At 41.3% G+C, this 21,364-nt stretch overlaps 1 pseudogene; it reads left to right on the top strand.

The window, feature by feature from the left end:
• Positions 1-6,192: 6,192 nt before the first annotated feature.
• Positions 6,193-21,364, top strand: part of LOC131398408 (cationic amino acid transporter 4-like) — a 40,731-nt pseudogene continuing 25,559 nt past the window's right edge.

Below are 21,364 nucleotides of genomic sequence, written 5' to 3'. Positions count from 1 at the left end.
CATCAAAATGATTCAATTTCATTTTATTTTTTTATTTTTTAAATTTTTTGTTTATTGCAGTAACATTGGTTTATAACGTTGTATAAATTTCAGGTGTACATCATTAGACTTCTATTTTTGCATAGATTACATCACGTTCACCACCCAAATACTAATTACAACCCATCACCACACACATGTGCCGAATTATCCCTTTCGCCCTCCTCCCTCCTCCCTTCTCCTCTGGTAACCACCAATCCAATCTCTGTCTTTATGTGTTTGTTTATTGTTGTTATTATCTACTACTTAATGAAGGAAATCGTACGGTATTTGACCTTCTCCCTCTGACTTATTTCACTTTGCATACTACCCTCAATGTCCATCCATGTTGTCACAAATGGCTGGATTTCATCGTTTCTTATGGCTGAGTAGTATGCCATTGTGTATATATACCACATCTTCTTTATCCATTCGTCCCTTGATGGGCACTTAGGTTGCTTCCAAGTCTTGGCTATTGTGAATAACGCTGCAATGAACACAGGGGTGCATGTATCTTTATGCATTGGTGTTTTCAAGTTCTTTGGATAAATACCCAACAGTGGAATAGCTGGATCATATGGTAGTTCTATCCTTGATTTTTTGAGGAATCTCCATACTGTTTTCCATAGTGGCTGCACCAGTTTGCACTCCCACCAGCAGTGTATGAGACTTCCCTTCTCTCCACATCCTCTCCAACACATGTTGTTTCCTGTCTTGTTAATTATAGCCATTCTGACGGGTGTGAGGTGATATCTCATTGTAGTTTTGATTTGCATTTCCCTGATAGTTAATGATTTTGAACATCTTTTCATGTGTCTGTTGGCTATCTGTATATCTTCTTTGGAGAAATGTCTGTTCAGGTCTTTTGCCCATTTTTTAATGAGGTTGGTAGTTTTTTTGTTGTTGAGACACATGAGTTCTTTATATATTTTGGAGATTAAGCCCTTATCAGATGAACGGTTTGCAAATATCTTCTCCCAATTGTTAGGTTTTCTTTTCATTTTGTTAATGGTTTCCTTTGCTGTGCAGAAGTTTTTTAGTTTGATGTAGTCCCATTTGTTTATTTTTTCCATTGTTTCTCTTGCCCGGTCAGACATGGTGCTAGAAAATATGTTGCTAAGACCGATGTCGAAGAATGTACTGCCTATGTTTTCTTCTAGAAGTTTCATAGTTTCAGGTCTTACATTCAAGTCTTTAATCCGTTTTGAGTTAATTTTTGTGTATGGTGTAAGGTAAGGGTCTACTTTCATTTTTTTGCATGTGGTTATCCAGTTTTCCCAACACCATTTGTTGAAGAGACTTTCTTTTCTCCATTGTATGTTCTTGGCTCCTTTGTCAAAGATTAGCTGTCCATAGATGTGTGGGTTTATTTCCGGGCTTTTGATTCTAGTCCATTGATCTGTGTGTCTGTTTTTGTGTCATTACCATGCTGTTTTGGTTACTATAGCTTTGTAGTATATTTTGAAATCAGGGAGTGTGATACCTCCAGCTTTGTTCTTTTTTCTCAGGATTCCTTTACCTATTCGGGGTCTTTTGTTGTTCCATATAAATTTTAGGATTCTTTGTTCTATTTCTGTGAAAAATGTTGTTGGAATTTTGATAGGGATTGCATTGAATCTATAGATGGCTTTAGGAAGTATGGACATCTTAACTATGTTAATTCTTCCAATCCAAGAGCATGGAATATCTTTCCATTTCTTTGTGTCTTCTTCAATTTTTTTCAGCAATGTTTTATAGTTTTCCATGTACAGCTCTTTCACCTCTTTGGTTAAGTTTATTCCTAGGTATTTTATTCTTTTTGTTGCAATTGTAAATGGGATGGTATTCTTAATTTCTCTTTCTGCTACTTCGTTGTTAGTGTATAGAAATGCAACTGATTTTTCTATGCTGATTTTGTATCCTGCAACTTTACCATATTCGTTTATTACTTCTAAAAGTTTTCTGGTGGATTCTTTAGGGTTTTCTATATATAAAATCATGTCATCTGCAAATAGTGATCCTTTCCAATTTGGATCCCTTTTATTTCTTTCTCTGGCCTGATTGCTCTGGCTAGGACTTCCAGTACTATGTTAAATAGGAGTGGTGACAGTGGGCATCCTTGTCTGGTTCCTGTTCTTAGAGGGATAGCTTTTAGTTTTTCACCATTGAGGAAGATATTAGCTGTGGGGTTCTCATATATGTTCTTTATTATGTTGAGGTACTTTCCTTCTATCACCATTTTATTCAGAGTTTTTATCATAAATGGATCTTGTCAAATTCTTTCTCTGCATCTATTGAGATGATCATGTGATTTTTATTCTTTATTTTATTAATGTGGTGTATCACGTTGATTGATTTGCGAATGTTAAACCATCCCTGCATACCTGAAATAAATCCCACTTGATCATGGTGTATAAAATTTTTAACATATTGTTGTATGCGATTTGCTTGTATTTTTTGAGGATTTTTGCATCGATGTTCATCAGTGATATTGTCCTGTAATTTTCTTTTTTTTGTGTTGTCCTGGTCTGGTTTTGGTATCAGGGTAATGTTGGCTTAATAGAATGAGTTAGGGAGCTTCCCTCACTCCTCAATTTTTTGGAAGAGTTTGAGAAGGATTGGTATTAAGTCTTCTTTGAATGTTTGGTAGAATTCACCAGGGAAGCCGTCTGGTCCTGGACTTTTATTTTTGGGGAGGTTTTTAATTACTGTTTCGATCTCCTTACTGGTGATTGGTCTATTCAAATTCTCTACTTCTTCTTGATCCAGTTTTGGAAGGTTGTATGATTCTAAGAATTTATCCATTTCTTCCAGATTGTCGAATTTGTTGGCATATAGCTTTTCATAGTATTCTCTTATAATCTTTTGTATTTCTGAGGTGTCTGTTGTAATTTCTCCTCTTTCATTTCTGATTTTACTTATTTGTGCCTTCTCTCTTTTTTCTTGGTGAGTCTAGCTAAATGTTTGTCAATTTTGTTTATCTTTTCAAAGAACCAGCTCTTGGTTTTATTAATTTTTTCTATTTATTTTTGGTCTCTATCTCATTTATTTCTGCTCTGATTTTTGTTATTTTCCTTCTTCTACTGATTTTGGGCTTTGTTTGTTCTTCTTTTTCCAGTTCCTTTAGGTGCATTGTTAGATTGTTTATTTGAGGTTTTTCTTGTTTGTTGAGATAGGTCTGTATTGCTATAAACTCCCCTCTTAGAACCACTTTTGCTGTATCCCATGAATTCTGGCATGTCGTATTTTCATTTTCATTTGTCCCCAGGTATTTTTTGATTTCTTCGATTTCTTTGTTGACCCAGTCGTTGTTCAGTAGCATTTTGTTTAATCTCCACGTATTTGTGGTTTTTTCTGATTTTCTTCCTGTAGTTGATTTCTAGTTTCATATCGTTGTGGTCAGAAAAGATGCTTGGTATTATTTCAATCTTCTTAAATTTATGGAGACTTGTTTTGTGGCCTAATATGTGATCAATCCTGGAGAATGTTCCATGTGCATTTGAAAAGAAAGTGTATTCTTTGGTTTTTGGATGGAATGCTCTATATATATCTACTAGGCCCATCTGTTCTAGTGTGTCATTTAAGGCCAATGTTTCCTTATTGTTCTTCTGTTTGGATGATCTATCCATTGGTGTAAGTGGAGTGTTAAAGTCCCCTACTATTATTGTGTTACTGTCTATTTCTATTTTTATGTATATTAATAATTGCTTTATATATTTAGGTGCACCTACATTGAGTGATTAGATATTTACAAGTGTTATATCCTCTTGTTGGATTGTTCCCTTGATCATTGTGTAATGCCCTTCTTTGTCTCTTTTTACAGTTTTTGTTTTAAAGTCTATTTTGTCTGATATGAGTACTGCTACCCCAGCTTTCCTTTCATTGCCATTTGCATGGAGTATCTTTTTCCATCCCTTCACTTTCAGTTTGTGAGTGTCTTTAGGTCTGAAGTGTGTCTCTTGTATGCAGCATATATATGGGTCTTGTTGTTTTATCCAATCAGCCACCCTATGCCTTTTAATTGGAGCATTTAGTCCATTGACGTTTAAAGTAGCTACTGATATGTTTGTACTTACTGCCACTTTTTAACTTTTTTTCCCTCAGTGTTTTAGTAGTCCTTCTCTGTTCCTTTCTCCTTCTATACGGAATTGATGGTCTCTTTAGTTTGACCTCTGTCTGAAAGCTCTATTCTTTAACTCCCCTCCTCCCTCCTTTTATGTTTTTGATATCGTATCTAACCTCTTTTTTGTGCATTTGTATCCATTACCGTCTTATCATGGAAACAGATAATTTTTCCTGTTTGTGGTCTTCTCTTTTCCCCTTAAATCTGTCCCTTTAACATTTCTTGTAGCACTGGTTTCTTGCTGACAAAGGCCTTTCATTTTTGCTTGTCTGGTAAATTTTTTATCTCTCCTTCCATTTTGAATGATAACCTTGCTGGGTAGAGTATTCTTGGCTGTAAGTGTTTTCCTTTTAGCACTTTAAATATATCATGCCATTCTCTTCTAGCCTGTAAGGTTTCTGCTGAGAAGTCAGCTGATAGCCTTATGGGGTTTCCTTTGTATGTAACTTGACTTTGTCTTGCGGCTTTTAGGATTCTCTCTTTATCTTTTTGATTATGATGTGTCTTTGTGTGGGCCTCTTTGGGTTTATCTTGTTTGGGGCTCCCTGTTCTTCCTGTACCTGGATGTCTGTTTCCGTCCTTAGGTTAGGGAAGTTTTCATCTATTATTTCTGAAATAGATTCTCTGCCCCTTTGTCTCGCTCTTCTCCTTCTGGGACACCTATAACAGGGATGTTATGTGCTTGATGTTGTCTCAGATGTCCCTTAGACTGTCCTCACTCTTTTTAATTCTTTTCTCTTTTACCTGTTCAGCTTAGGTAATTTCTTCTAGTCTTTTGTCCAGCTCACAGATTCGTTCTTCTGTATCCTCTACTCTGCTTTTGAGTCCCTCTAGTGAATTTTTCATTTCCAGTATTGTATTCTTCATTTCTGATTGGTTCTTTTTTATATCTTCCATTTCTTTGTTGACATTCTCACTGAGTTCAGCTATTCTTGTCCCCAGATCAGTGAGCATCCTTAACACTCTTTGTTTGAACTCTCTGTCGGGTAGGTTGCTCATTTCTGTTTCACTTAGTTCCTTTTCTGGGGTTTTGTCCTGTTCCCTTACTTGGAATGTATTCCTTTGCCTTCTCATTTTGCCTCTTTCCCCGTCCTTGTGTCTACATATTAGGTAGGTCAGCTACTTCTCCTGCTCTTGGATAGGTGACGTTATGTAAGTGATGGCTTAGGAGGCCTGCAGTGTGCTTCCCTCAGTTCTCAATGTTCCAGGGGTGACGCCTATGTGGGCTACGTGTGTCCTTCTGTTGTGGTCTGTTTGGTCTCCCTGTAGGAGCCCAGGGAGGCTGAGTTATGCTCCTGGCCAGCTGTTGTAATGCTCAGCTGCTTGTAGTTGTTGTGGGCCTTCAGTCTCTCTATCAGGTGTGGGGAGCCCCAGCACAGTTGGCTGCAAGTTCTAATAGCACATTTGTGTTGCAGTATTTCTTTTAAGTGAGTAGGCCCCCAGCGTGGCAGGTTGTTAGGCTCAGGGCCTTACAGTTGCTATAAGCCTCCAGTCTTTACGTCTCTTGTCAGCTCTCTGAGGATTGCAGCTGGGTGGGGCTGGCCTCAGACATGAAAGCACCCAATTGTTTCAGGCTTTGGAAGGTAGGGCAAACCCCTTATGTGGGTCTTTAAGAAGCACAAGTCTTCTGCAGCTGACAAGCCCTGCCACCCACAGGTCCACACACAGTCAAGACAGTCCTGCCCCATGTGTGCACCCCAACCTCCCGAAGCGGACCCAGTCTCTCCACAGTGGGAACCCCACACACTCCACCACTGCCCCACCCTCTCCACCCACTCCTTGTGCACGCCCTGCCCCACTGAAGTGGGCTCTGTTGCCAGGCTGCAGAGAATCCAGTCACCAATCTATGCAGGCCCACAAGTTGCCTGAGGGCTTGTTGTTGGGTGGGGCCAGTCTCTAGGGTGGGCTGCCTGCCCTGGCTGAGCTGGATTAAATCGGTGCTCTAGCGGGTGTGGCAGACCCTGGGCCAACAGGCCTCAGGGAGAACTCCAGTGGCGTCTGTGTCAGCACGCCCACACCAGGCCACAACAATGGCCGCCGCCAATGTCCCAGTCCCTGGAGAGGTCTCACCTCTCACCGAGATGCACACAGGGTCTATTAGGTGAGTCTATTTTCACCAAAACACTGTGCACCTTTCTTTCTGGTGATTTTAGGTTGCTATCTGAGACGGGTGAGTTTGTGTGTGGGCCCTTTAGGAGCCCGTTTTAATGTCTTTGTGAACCAGGTTTTCTGGGGGTACTCCCCAATGTTTTAGTAGCAGGTGTCAGGAGAGGGAGAGAATCTCCCTCTGCCCTTTTCCTTAAGGTTATTATGGCTGGCCAAATAATTATCAAGACAGGTTAGCAGGAGAAAATAATACCAAGTTTAATAACATGTATACATGGCAGAAAGCAGGGACACTGCATTTCTCAACACAATAGCAGAAATTCTCATCTTAAATACCACGTTCAGCCAATGACAAGGGGGGATTTTGCGGGTGGGGGGAGTCAGTTACAGGAGATTACCACTAAAGCACAGTAAACAAGAGTAAGGTTATTATGCAGATTTAAGGCCTCACCTTCCACATTAATAAGTGTCTAGAAATGAGGCCATCCCCCCCTCTTCCCAAAACAGAGAAGGAGATACCTTTACAAATGGAGATTTCCCTTATAAATGTAAATGTTTGTCTGGCAACTCCTTGCAGGGCCATCCAGAGAATGTGGCCAGAGAGACAGAACTTCTGATAAGATGGGTTTGTTGGTGTCTTTCCTATTGTAACATTTATCCTACATTATCTCTACAGTCATCATGATAGATCTGTTCCAGGAAGGAGCCACCATGTCAAATTCTTTAGGCAGTTAGTGTGGGAGGTCAAATGTCCCTCAGAGAAAACAATCAAGATAAAGAGATATATTTTAGGATGGCCAAATCTTGATCTCCCACACAGGCAAAGTCAGATATTATGGTACTCTTCTCGATTGTGCTGGTTCCACAAAATGCCCACAGCGGGGGCGCTCCCCAGCTCAGGACCCTGCTCCTCCAGGGAGGGCTGTGTACCTTTGGGCTGCTCCAGGGCAGCCGTGAGGTGCTAAGCCTTGTGAAGGTGGCATTTTTCCTCTCCAGTAGGGAGTTTCTGCCTCTTCCACCTCAGTTAGGATTGTCTGTTGTTTCAGGATTTCCTCTTATCCCGTTTTCAGTTCTGTCTCAGGGGTAATTTTTCCACAAGTAGTTGTAAATTGGCTGTGTCTGCGGGAGGAGGTGAGTTAGGAGTCTGCCTATGCTGCCATCTTGACTTCCTTTCAAAATGATTCAATTTCAAATTCAATTTTCTTAGAAGGATTAGATGAGGAATTAGCAAAGTTAGTTAAGAGACATGAACTGGACTGGACTTCAATGCACACTAGTGCTCTTGTCACTATTACGGATAAACTATCTAAAACCCTACTGAAAAAAGAAAAAGCCACTAAGGCTATGAGTACACAGCTACAACAGCTTAGTGGCCCAACAAAAGCCATCCTTTTAAAATCTAACCAGAAACAAATGACCGTGACTGTTACTATTGCAAAAAGCCTAGTCATTTCAAATGAGATTGCCTTAAGCTCAAATGGGATTTAGGGCATGACAACAATAAACAGGAATAAGGCTGCTCCAAGGGTTATGAGAGGGCATTTCCCCTCCTCCTCATAAATGCCTTAGAGGAAATTGAGATAACTATTGGAGGGGAAACTTTAAAGGCCCTTGTAGATACTGGGGCTACCTTATCTGTCCTCAATCCTACCCTTATTCATTGCCCTCTCCCTTGGAGTAAACAGGCATTTCAAATGGTAGGGGTTACAAATTTTCCAATGCAGGTTTTTAAATCAGAACCAATAATTTTTCAATTAGGAACCATCACAGGAAAACATGTGTTTCTCCTGGTTAAATTGCTCCAATTCATTTGATTGGATGAGATCTTCTAGAAGCATACAATGCCCATATTTCCTTTTCACAAAAGGGGGAAATGCTTCTAGATTTAGAAAATTGGGATGCTGACCAAAATGTAGTTACTGAAAGGCTGATGATTGTGAAATCAATGACTCAAATAGAAGAAGAGAGGGGCCGGCTCCGTGGCTTAGCAGTTAAGTGTGCGCGCTCTGATGCTGGCGGCCCGGGTTCGGATCCCGGGCACGCCCTAAGCCACCACTTCTCCGTCCAACGCGAGGCGAGTCCCACGTACAGCAACTAGAAGGATGTGAACCTATGACATACAACTATCTAGTGGGGCTTTGGGGGAAAAAAATGAATAAATAAAATTAAAAAAAAATAGAGGAAGAGAAAACTGATGACCTGTTATTACAGGTGCCTAGAGAATTATGGTTATCACCTTCTTCAGATATTGGGAAAATTAAATCGGCCACTCTTATTAAGGTGACTGTTGACAGCTCTAAGCCTTTACCTAATATTTGGCAATATCTACTTAGACCAGAGGCATTAAATGGGATAAGGCCTATCATTCAGGAATTTCTTGAAAAGGAACTTATAATTCCTTGGACTGGTCCCTGTAATACACCTATCTTGCCAGTAAAAAAGCCTAATAGAAAAGGCTGGAGATTTGTTCAAGATCTGAGAGCTGTAAGTAACATCGTGATTCTCCAACATCTTGTGGTACCAAATCCCCACACTTTGCTCTTGGCCATTCCGTCTAACAGCTGCTATTTCTCAGTCACTGATTTATGCAGTGCCTTCTTTAGCATTTCCCTAGAAAAGAATAGTCAATATCTTTTTGCCTTCAGGTGGGATGATCACCAGCATACCTGGACAGTTATGCCACAGGGCTATACTGAAAGCCCCACTTACTTTTCCCAGATACTCAAGGCTGATATAGTGAATATAGAGTTCCCTAACAACTCCACTTTAATTCAATATGTGGATGATTTGCTCTTGTGTTCAAAGAATGAGTTGGATTCTCAGAAGGACACAATTTATCTGTTGCAACAGCTAGCATCTAAGGGGCATCAATTGTCCAAGGACAAATTACAATTTTGCCTGCCTATTGTATCTAGGACACAATATCTAAGGATGGACTATTGATTGATTCTGAAGGATTAAAGGAATCTTGGCTTTTTCTTTTCCTAAGACAAAGAAACAGTTAAGAGGATTCCTAGGACTAACTGGATATTGCAGGAACTGGGTACCTAACATTTCACTTATTGCCCAGCCCTTATATATATTACTAAAGTCTGACCAGCCTGATTTAATTGAATGAATACCAGAAAGAGAGAAGGCAGTACCTACCTTAAAGTCTGTTTTGGCTCAAGCACCAGCCTTAGGGCATCCTAATTACAGCATGCCGTTTTACCTCTTCATACATGAAGATAAAGGAAATGCCTTAGGCATCTTAACTCAAAAACATGGGGATCAACATCGACCTATAGGGTATTATAGTCAGCAATTGGACTCAGTGGCAAAAGGGCTTCCACTTTGTATGAGAGCCATTTCAGCAGCAGCCCTCTTATGCAAGACCACTGAAGAAATAGTGATGAGGTCGCTTTAACTATGTTCTTCAGTCGAATCTCTCCTAAATTCTCATCACACTGAGCATTACTCTCTAAGCCAACTAGCCTCCTATGAAGTTTTGTTGCTCTCTGCTCCTAATGTTACCTTAGCCTGATGCAATAATCTTAACCCTGCAACTTTACTTCCATCATCAAAGGAAGAAGATGCCTATGACTGCATTTTATTAACTGATTATTTACTTACTCCTAGGAATGATTTGCAAGAAACTCCCATTGATAATGCTGATCTAATTTGGTTTACAGATGGGTCTTACTTAAAGGATGAATAAAGACATTATCAGGCTGGATATGCAGTAACGTCCTCAGTGGACGTAAACGAGAGTTCTTATTTACCAGAGCTCAAATTGTCACAGCAAGCTGAGTTAATTGCTTTGACTTGAGCTTGTCAATTGGCCAGAGACCAGGTAGCAAATATCTACAATGACAGCCGTTATGCTTTCAGAGTAGAACATGACTTTGGAATGCTGTGGAAATAATGAGAGTTTTTAACCTTTTCAGGTCAGCCTATAAAGAATGGGAAACACGTTGCAGAATTATTCAATTCTATACAGCTACCGAGGCAACTAGCAATTATTAAAGTACCAAGACATTCCAAATCTGATACTTTGGAATCTAAAGGAAACTGGCTCGCTGATGCACCTGCTAAACAAGCAGCCTTGAAGGCTTGCCCTACCCAGCCGTGAGAATGCCTGCTGCTTCCTATTAACTCTGCTAACCCAGTAAAAGATTTCCTTCTACAGGCTTAAGAAATTGTCACAGAAGAAGAGAAATAGATATGGCAATCAAAAGGGGGAATTTTTGAGACCCCCCTCACAGATGTGGTTTGGGCCCAATAGGAAACCCACAGTACCTATTGGAGCACAATGGCCACGGCTCCAGCATATACACCAACTAACCCATTGGGCACCTGAAAAGATGATTTTATGGGGAAGACAATACTTTTGGAAACTTTCTCCCACAGTGGACCATAAAGCCTACACTTGTTGTGTTATATGCCCAAAGTATAATCCAGGGAAACTGCTCCATGGGTCACAACGCCACTTTCCCTTTACTAAAGGACCCTTTGAGGTATGGCAATTGGACTTTGTCCAAATGCCACCATCTCAAGGATATAAATACATCTTGGTAATGATCTGTATGTACTCACATTGGGTTGAGGTCTTTCCTTGCAGAAGAGCAATGACTCTAACAGTAGGTAAATTACTTTCAGAGAGAATAATTCCTGTTTGCGGAATTCCTACCGAGTTACATAGTGACTGGGGAACTCCTTTCACCACACAAATAATTAAATCTATTTGTAATATTTGGCCGATAATGCAGCATTTCTACTGTGCTTACCATCCCCAATCCTCAGGATTGGTGGAAAGAACTAAAGACATGATCAAAACTCAATTGGCAAAGCTTTCAGAAATATTTAATCTCTCATGGCCAAAAGCTCTTCTGCTAGTGCCTCAATCTTAGACCTACACCCTTTGGTAAAGATTGACTGTCTCCTTTCGAGATAATAACCGGACGACCTATATAATTGGACGAAGGAATGTATGAACCAACTTTACTTAAAGGAGATATTTTACATTATTGTCAAGGTCTCATTGATGCTCTTAAAAGAAATGAGAGATTCGTAGCTAGTTCTTTTCACAGTGAACTCCCGGGAGACGAAGACCTTAAGGATCATGGATTGCAACCTGGAGATTTTGTTTATGGGAAAAGACACCAGATAAAGGACCACATCAGGTGCTTTTAACCAACCCATGCACCACAAAATTAAAAGGAGTAGACTCATGGATTCACATTTCTCATTTAAAAAAGTCTTCTCCACCTGAATGGGCTTCAACTCCAGTCTCTGACACCTGACTTTGACTGACCAAGACGAGTATCTCTAAACCAGGATGAGAAGAAGATGACATCTGTTGTACGCAGCTGTCCCAAGACTCTGGACCAGGGCTATATTCCTAACCTTATATCTCCTCATTTAAACCCTTATAATGTTTAAGCTTTAAGTAATTGCTAAAATAACCAATTCCTAGATTGCCTTACTTTTTTCCTACCCCAATACTTTACCCTCCAACTTTATAAGATAGAATAGAACCTAACTACAAAACCTTTTATCAATTACAAAAATGCCATTTAAGATTTCCCTAATACTACTTTTGTTTTTCCAATCTGCATCCAAATGGACCTCTGAAGGCAATGTTTTTCTGTAATGGGCACATTCCTTTGCTACACAGAAAAATCAGTCCAGTTGTTGGATATGTGGCCAACTTCCACTTTCTAGCACCTCTGGGTTGCCTTGGTGGGTCTCTCCCTTTCAAGGCACGGATTGGAAAGCTTTAAAGCAATTTATTATAATGGAAAGTTCTAGTTCCAATGTTCACAGTTCATCTGGTATTACTAATTATGATCCTGAAACGTGGCCAGTAGCCCATACTATTAATGATACAGGGCACGGCTATTCTTTTTCTGTTACTTAAACCATCCAATTATCCCAACAAATTGAGGATGAATAAAAGAAACCAGACATTACAGTAAGAGCTATGGAAGGTTTCACACAAATTTGGGATGGATATGTTTGGCTTACTCCTAGCCATGGATCTTTAAACATATCAGCACCTTTATGTTGGGAACAGAGAAATCATTCCAAATAAAATCTACCAAATTACACTCAAAAGATGGGCTGGGTATTCCCAGAGTCATGTCAGAATACTATCACACTTAAAGAAAGTGATTGGTTTGGAACAGACTGGTCTCAGAGACCAGGCATTTATTGGGTGGCTCCTAAGGGAACTCAGTGGTTATGTGGAGCAAACCTCTGGCCTTGGCTGCTGCCTGGATGGCTAGGGCACTGCACTCTGGGATTCCTTTGGATACAAGGAAGGATTCACCCTGCGTTAACATCTGTTGCCAATCTCCCTCTCCTTAAGGCCAGATGGACTCATTCAGTGTCCCACTGTTATGAGCACCTATCGGCTATATTTGCTCCTTCCTTGGGGCTAGAGCATGTCATATCACATATAGAGGCTCTGACTGAATTTACTCAACAAGCCCTTAAGAATAGTCAAGCAGGAATAGCCTTATTAAATCCTGAAATGTCTTTAATGAGAAAGCCTGTCCTTCAATATAGAATGGCATTAGATATTCTAACAGCATCCCAAGGTGGTACATGCGCAATCATTCAAACTGAACGCTGTGTTTTTATACCTGATGAGTCTTCCAATGTGTCTTCTCTGCGAAAGCACATGAAAAAACAGGTGAATGCCCTAAGCGATCCTACACCCAGCCTTGACTTATTCGGTTGGCTCCCCTTTGGTATTGGTTCCCTTTTTAGATCTGGATTGCAATTCCTATTTCTGTTACTTCCTGGAATTCTTGTACTAATCATAATATTCAAACTAATTGTTGTTTTCTTTACTCAGTGTTGTAAGACTGGCATGCAAACTAGAGTAATGATCGCTTGGTGACTTGAGATGGTCATTCAATCTTATAACCCTGGACAAATTTCCTTTTCTGATAAGGGCTATGCCTAAGAACTCATTTTAAACTATCTTTTCAAAAATCTTTAATTATTATCATTGTTACTGTACCTGTTCTATAATTGTGAACAATGTAAATATAAGGAGTCATAAAAAAGCACATATACAATGTTTGTGCAACAACCTAAAATTAATCCAAAACCCGTGAAATGCTTCCTCTGTTAGTATATATACCTCTTTGCTTGTCCACTATATCTGATTAATTCCCCCCAACGTAGACAACTGGGGAAATAAATGAGACAAAAACCTGGCACCAAGGGACATTATGGACCCAGGGCAGGCAGCAACCACCTTGGCACCGAGGGACAATATTTTGATCATCAATGCTTTCTATTGAAAGATTATAGATCAAAAGGGAGGAAATGATAAATAAATGGCAAGCAATAAGATATATTGGAGCATATGAGGAAGCCATTTGGTGTAAAACTAATTTGGCCTGATCTTTCTTTTCCAAAAAGGGCCTGTGGCCTTTGAACATGCATTGTATATCTGCTTTAAGCAATTAACATGTCCCAAAGACAAAAACAAATGCCCTTAAGATAAGGATGCAACTTCCCACACATCGGCATTTCCTTAAGGATAAGCATTTCTCCATAGGCTAGGATTTGATTGCTGCACTCATCCTGTGATTGCCCAACTCGAGACAACAGACTTGCCACCAGCCATGCCCATGGAGACAGCAGACCTGATACCTGCTGTGTCCATCAATCACTGTGCTGACAGGGCAATCTTGTGACTATTGTAAAAGGGACATTGCAATCATATGTGATACATGCTCTTTGAGGGTATATAACCGGTCTGTACACCCCACTTCTTTGGAGTGCTCCATTTCTTTGTGAAAGGACTCTCCCAGGCTATATGTTCCTCAAAGTTGGCTCATAATAAATTCACCCCAATTTTTATTTATAGATTGGTTATGGATTATTTCATTGACAGTTCTTTTAGGTTAAATTCACATCAACTCATCACCACTTCCCCCTCAGCTGAAATTTCTTAATTTAGTTGGTTCAACTAAGTACTATGAACTCTTAAAATCGTATTTAGGCATTTCAACTTGAGAAAACCCTATTATACTAGCAAACAATGACTGAATAGCTCTTCTGAAAGTATTAATCATGGTATTTTTCTTTTTCAAGACAAATCCTTTGCTAAAAATAACAGCCCCTAAAAATGATGATATGCACACATTTCTTCCAGTCCTGAAGCTTCCTTTTACCTGCCAGGTAATAGAAGATACTTCCTCTTTACACTTGGGATACTTCACCTCTAGAAACATTTTTTTGAGCAGCTTGATTACATGCTGTGCAATGACCAATAAGAGAAGCCTCAAAACCAACTTTTACGAAAGGAGAACGCAGAGGTTAGTGTGAGTTATTATACAGTTACATGCTTTTTATCAAATTTGGAAGCTACCACAGGGGTCAGGAGGAGGGCAAAATGGGTAAAGGGGGTCAATTATATGGTGATGGATGGAAACTACACTTTTGGTGGTGAGCATGCTGTAGCGTATACGAGTATTGAATTATAATGCTGTACACCTTAAACCTATGCAATGTTATAAACCAATGTTACCTCAGTAAAAATAAAAACCAAAAGAAAGAAAGAAACCATTGCCTAATATGCGGTCATGAAAATTTACTCCTATTTTTTTTCTAAGAGTTTGTTGGGAGTTGAGCTGAACTACTCCACAGCATTGCTGTCTTGGCATCCATTTTGTGTGGCTAAGTGGCCTGCCGGGGCCTTGAAGTGACACTAGTCCCTCCCGAGATTGCACACCCTAGATAACCACCTGCATAGTCACAAGTAAATGTAAGTTCCTGATATGACTCCTGCAACTGCACTTGTGGGATGCATTCTCCCTGCCTCCAAGGACCTTCCCCTATGCACCCCTTAGATAAGACCCCTGCGAAGCTTACCACAACCTCTTTTTGGTTTGAATTGACCAATCCTGACTTAGCCCGGGAACCCCAAAGCACTCTGCCTGTGGACCCCAATAAAGGCATATGCCCCAGGTCTTACCCTGCTCTCTGCCTTAACCTCCCAGTGTGGCTCCTCAAGGTGTGCTGTGGACCTTCTTCAAGACCTGTGAGTAACAGACTTCTCTATTTCAGTTCCTTTGTGGTCCATTGTCGAACCCAGGCTCACCATCCAATACCGCCAGGTTTCTACTTAACAAATGTTAATTTAACAAAGTCACAACACATATTACAGGCATATCTCATTTTATTGTGCTTTGCAGATATTGCATTTTTTACAAATGGAAGGTGTAGGGGAAGAGGGAGAATAACCCCCTTTTCCCCTTCTGGTTCTTATGGCTGGTCAAAGAATTACAAATGACATAAGGCAGTTAGCAGGAGAAAATGAAACAGAGTTTAATATGCGGTCAGAGGGAATTCACATAAGCATGAAGAATTCCAAAGACAGTCAGGCAAAATGAGGTATATAGATCTTTCTGGACTAAGGAGAGGGAGATAGAAGTGTGAGACTTCAAAGAGGGATAGGCAATTTACAGGAAGATGAAGAGTTCATATTTGGTAAACAAATGTTTGCGTTGTCCCATCTATAGACAATGGGACTTTAGATAGATCTTTTGATAAAATGGCCCTCACTAGACGCCTTCCCACTTAGCACACCAAGAATTACCTATGATAAGAACTCCTTCCTCGGACAGGCCCTTCTCTCTTAAATTCTTGTAGGCAATTTGGGGGAAGGTCAAATGTTCTTCCAGTGTCTTCTGAGCCTTGATTGTCTTTAGAGTGAAATGATCCACATACCACAGTGGCACATCTTGGGGTGGCCTGCCATGAACCCCATCAGTTCTCTCCTCTGAAATTTCCCTGGACGTTTCACGTTATTAAAAGCTGATCTTGTGAGAGTGGAGAGAGAAAATGAGTTAATAGGCAAATGGTAAGAAATCTGCAAAGGGAGAAAGGATCATAGATTAGAATGAGGATGAACAAGCAGAAAAGAAGGGATTGGAGCACATCTCCTCACACCCCATTAAACAAGTTCCTCAATCCTGAGAATAAGTCAGTCCAATAAAATGGGTGAGCTTCGTTCATCTGATGGAAAATGTCAATCTGCTCTTTTAATAGACGTAAGTTAGATACTACTTGCCCTGTTTGGTTCACACAAAAGCAACATTTTCACTGATGACTCCACAAGCTTCTCCTTGCTGGGCAGTCATTGTGTCCAGAGCACATTGATGTTTGAGGACCACAGAGGCTAAGCTGTTAACCTCACTGGATTATATTCAAGGTTTGCATGGTGGTGTAGAGGAGGAAGAACTGTTACTCTGCCCTCTAGGTCCTGCTGGCTGGTCTAAGACCTAAAGTGACACGAGACAGAATAACAGGAGAAAATCAAAGTTTAGTAACATGTATACATGGGAGAAACACAACAAAACTGAGTAACTCATCAAAATGGCAGAAGCCACCACCTTAAATACCATCTTCAGCTAAAGACAAGGAGGATGTTGGGGGTAGTGGTTTGGGACTTCACGGGAGAAGAAAGCAATTTACATGGAGATGGAAAAGCAAATATTTGATAAACAAATGTTTGCTGGGCCATCTATAGACAACATGATGTGTGAGAGAGAGAGAGAGAGAGAGAGAGAGAGAGAGAGAGAACTTTGATAAATATGGGCTTAGCAAGGATCCTTCCTGTCTATTATACTCAGAGTTATCTATGGTGATGGCTTTTCCTGGGGACAGGCCTTCTATCTTAAATTCTTTTAGGCAGTTGGTGGGAGGTCAAAGTTTCTTTCAGAGTCCTTTGTCTTCAAAAATAATCAAGTCAAACAGATACATTTTGGGGTGGCCAATTCTGATAAACCAGAGTAGTGTTGAACTCTTTTTGCATTACCATGGAGAGATTTAAGATCACCTTTTCCAACTCATAATTTCCAAAGATGGAGAATAAGGCTCTCGATGCTGAAAAGAACTTGGAGTTGTGATAAACAAGTGGATTCTCTTTGGTTTCTCAGCTGGCACATTTATGTGGCACAATCTTATGAACAAGGACCCCAAGTTTGCAATGTGGCTGGCATTTAGGGTGGAGTATCTGGTGACAGAAGGGGCCAGGTATCCAAGTCCACATCGTCCTGACCAATTAGGTGGGAACACTTTCTATACTTTGTTGCCACATGAAATAAAAAGACCAGTGTGGTTTACAGACAATGTTAGAAGTGAACCTGTAGTTTCCAGGTTCTGGAGTAGTCCATGACCTTAGCAACTGGTACTGTTAGTGCCTAAACATTTCCATTTTCCATGCACTCCTGTCAACCTGGGAGAGAAGAGCACATTGTGGATTCACTGGTACAGGAGGCCTGCAGTCTGATTTTGGCAGCTATAAAGCCTGGTCCTGTCACCTGACCAAGTGAGTCTAGAGTTTTGACCCACCCGTATATAGTTTGTGGTTTTGGGCAGCTTAACCATGTGGGCAGCTGCAATACCCCAAGTTGTACAAAGGTGGCTCATAAGCCATCCAGAATATTTGGTGATTTGGAAAATGTTTGTGCCAAAAGGAGTAGTGTTAGAGTCACTTACAATTTCCTTGAGAGGTTAGACGATGCCACCTGTGGAATCAAACCACAGAGTTTGATTGCACTATTGTCCTGCTATGTCCCCCAGGAAATGTCCAGTGTCATGTTTACTTTCAATGCAAAGGGAACAGTTTTCACCTATTGTCTTTATCTGAGCAAGGGGCAGTCCTTGAGCTTCTCTAGAGGTTTTCTGGGCCCAAGTGACTCACCAGAAGAAGAGCCAGAGTGATGTTTTCCTTGTCGTGGATACCATAGCCTGTTGTTCACCCCTCTTCTGTACTTAGTCCACCAGCTGTTCACATCAGCAGGAACAGAGACTAATTCAGGTTCTGGTGCTCTATCTAGCTGTTGACATAACCAACAGTCAGATTGATTGGTTAGCATGGCCAGGGTTTCTTAAACTGGCATAGGGGTTGTTTGGTCTGTGATTGACCGGTTGAGAATGAGAAGGTTAGTAAGAACAAGACACAGATTGGAAAAGAGCCCGTAGTGAAACTTAGAGAGGGGAGGTAGGACAGATAGAAACCAGTACTCTCCAGTCAGCTTTCTAATAAATGATTAAGAGGATCATATATATTCTTGAATAGGAAAAGGGTTGTTGTTGTTCTTCTTGGTGTGTGTGTGTGTGTGTGTGTGTGTGTGTGTGTGTAGTTTCAAAAGCAAGGGGGAAAATAGGTGAAAGCAAGATTTCTTGATCCGTGATCTTGGGAAAATCTACTCCTTGAGGCCGGCTGCTTCTCTGGTCTGCCAATTGCCCTGGAAATCCTCCGTTTAAGGTCACCTGTGGGGACTGTCTCCCAGTTGTCTTGAGAGCACCCTTCTGTGTCTATTTTGGCGTGGCTTGCATGGATCCAGGGAGACTTTTCCTTTATTTTGATGGCAGTGTAGGTGATCAGTAGGACTTCATAAGGTTTTTCCCAGCAGGGTGACAGTGCATTTTTTCCTTCAAAAGACCTGGACATACACCCGATCTCCTGGTCCAAAGGGATGGCAAAGCTTGCCAGAAGGTGGGGGCCATGCCTCTTTGACTTGTTGATGATATGCTTCAAGTATACTAGTTAAGTTTTGTCTATAGTAGTCAAAGTTTCAAATTTTTCACTTAAGTTCCCATAATATTCACTTAATCCAGGAAAGGAAGGTGTCGAGATGCCAGTAGGTATCAGGCATCCAAAAACTATTTCAAAAGAGATCAATCCATGTCTCCTATTTGGAATGTTCCAGATCTGTATAAGGGTCAAGGGCAGAGCTTCTGGCCATTTAAGTCCAGTTTCTTGACAGACTTTCCCTAAGACCTTTTGATGTCTACATTTTTACATTCCACTTACCCTGATGATTGAGGGTGGTAAGGGGTAAGGGATTTTAGTGAGTACCCAGAGTTTCTGCAAGCAAGTGGTTTATCGGCTGTAAAATGAGCTCCTTGGTCTGATTCGATCCATAAAGGAAGGCCAAAACAGGGGCTAACTTCAGTCACTAATTTCTTTACCACTCTTGTGGCATCTGCCTGTCTAGTCGGGTAGCATTCGGTCCATCCACTAACTATGCAGACAATAACCAAGTAGTAGAGAATAGCCTAATGCTGGGGACAGGTCTATAAAGTCCATTTGGAGTTCTGCAAAGTGCAGTGTGGGCCTGGGAGGACTTCCTGGGGTACACTGATTTCTCCCAGAAACTTGGTGAGATTGGCAAGTAGTGCATTAGGAAATAATTGGGTCAGAAATCTGTGGATGCCAGGCAGGGCAAAACCAATTGTCTTTTAGTTCCTTTACTATCCCCCATCCATATGCATGTCCCCTTTAGGGGGAGATAAGTGCAAGCCAAAAAGCCAAAGGATAAGGAGCTACAGGAAGTCCGTTTTGTCCCGTGTCTAATCCACCTGATAATTGTTTGGTGCCCTTATGTATCCAGTTGTCTTTTTCCAATTCTGGCACATCTGCCTGATAATTAATAATATCAGGGGCCTGCCCCGTGGCTTAGCGGTTAAGTGTGCACGCTCCGCTACTGGCGGCCCGGGTTCGGATCCCGTGCGCGCACCTGTCGCACCGCTTCTCCAGCCATGCTGAGGCCGCGTCCCACATACAGCAACTAGAAAGATGTGCAGCTATGACATACAACTATCTACTGGGGCTTTGGGGGAGAAATAAATAAAATTATTAAAAAAAAATAATATCAGTCAGGGATTAAGGCAGGTTTAAAAATTGGATGGAGAAATGGAAATTTGAGAAGGGACGTGAATAGCCTGTAATGGGGCAGCAATTAGTGTCCATTAAAATAGGAGTTCCTGTGGAAGTTAAGAATCCACGGGATTTCCAAATTGTGCCAACAGCATGGCAGATTCCAAAAGCGTACCTGGAGTCAATGTAAAGAGTGGCAGTTTTCCCTTTTGCACATTTGCAGACTCTAGAAAGAGCTATGAGCCCAGCAGCTTGGGCTGATTTTACAGTGGGCAAAGAAGAAGCTTCAAGCATTTCATGGGGGGAAACTGTGGCATAACCAGTTATTATGATTCCCAGGAAATTCCATTTACAGGAGACGTCACAATGCAGAAGTCAGTCTGGAGTGTCTAAAGGGATGTCTGAGAGACCCTATCGTGGCTTTGAGACCATTTCTGTAGTTTCAGGGCAAACAGTGGAATGGAGTGGGGCTCTCCCTCAGCAGGGAGAGGTCATAAGTTAGCTGATTCAAAGTGTTACAAGGATGTAAGATGATGGAGAGTTAGTTAAAAGAGCCTGCTCATAGGTGGTCTGTCACTCTGTAGAGAGGTGTGGTGCCCTGTGAACTTGCAAAATAGCGGACAGAGCATGGAGCACATAGAGATGAACAGGAGATCCTAACGTTAGAGTACTGGCTTTGTCAGTCAGGATGGCTGGTGTGGCCGCTGCACATAAGCATGGGGGCATGCCTGATGCCACAGGGTCTAGTTGGCATGGGGAATATGCTATAGGACATATCTGAGAGGCAAAGACTGTCCTAGAATGCTTGCAGCAATTCCACTATTTCCATGGCAGTATAGATGAAAAGGTTTGTCAAAATCAGGTAAGCCAAGAGCCAGGGGTGTGACAAAGCTAATTTTAAGGCTTCAAAGGAGTTTAATGGCTCTGACGGCCAGGAAACAGGCTCTGGGGTCATACCTGGGAGAAGAGCATACAGAGGTTTAGCAAGGGCTGCAGAATTAGGAATCCATTGGGGCAGTAACCAGCTGCCCCTAGAAATTTACACAGCTGTTTTTTTCATTTTGGGGACAAAGATGGACAAAATGGACTCAAGGTGTGTGGGGTCACCTTTTGAATGCCTTGAGACAGCTCATGCCCTCAATAGGTACCAGTCATTTGCACCCACTGAAGTTTAGATCTAGAGGCTTTATGGCCTCGAGCAGCTTGTGCCTTCAGGAGAACGAGGGGGCCTGTAAGGGCTCCCTGTTTTGTTTGATCACAGAGTAGAAAGTCATCCACATACTGAACAGGAGTGGAGCCTTGAGTAAAGACTACAGAATCCAAATTGGATGTAAGGATTTGGAAAAATGTTGAAGGGGACTCACAATATCCCTGAGGTAGGCGAGTCCATGTTGATTGCCTCCCTTTAAATGTAAATGCAAAAAGAACTTGTGAGTCAAGGTGTAACGGGATTGAAAAGAAAGCTG

Source organism: Diceros bicornis, chromosome 35 (assembly GCF_020826845.1).
Source record: "Diceros bicornis minor isolate mBicDic1 chromosome 35, mDicBic1.mat.cur, whole genome shotgun sequence".
Classification (NCBI taxonomy): domain Eukaryota; kingdom Metazoa; phylum Chordata; class Mammalia; order Perissodactyla; family Rhinocerotidae; genus Diceros; species Diceros bicornis.
This window is presented reverse-complemented; position numbering and strand designations above follow the sequence as displayed.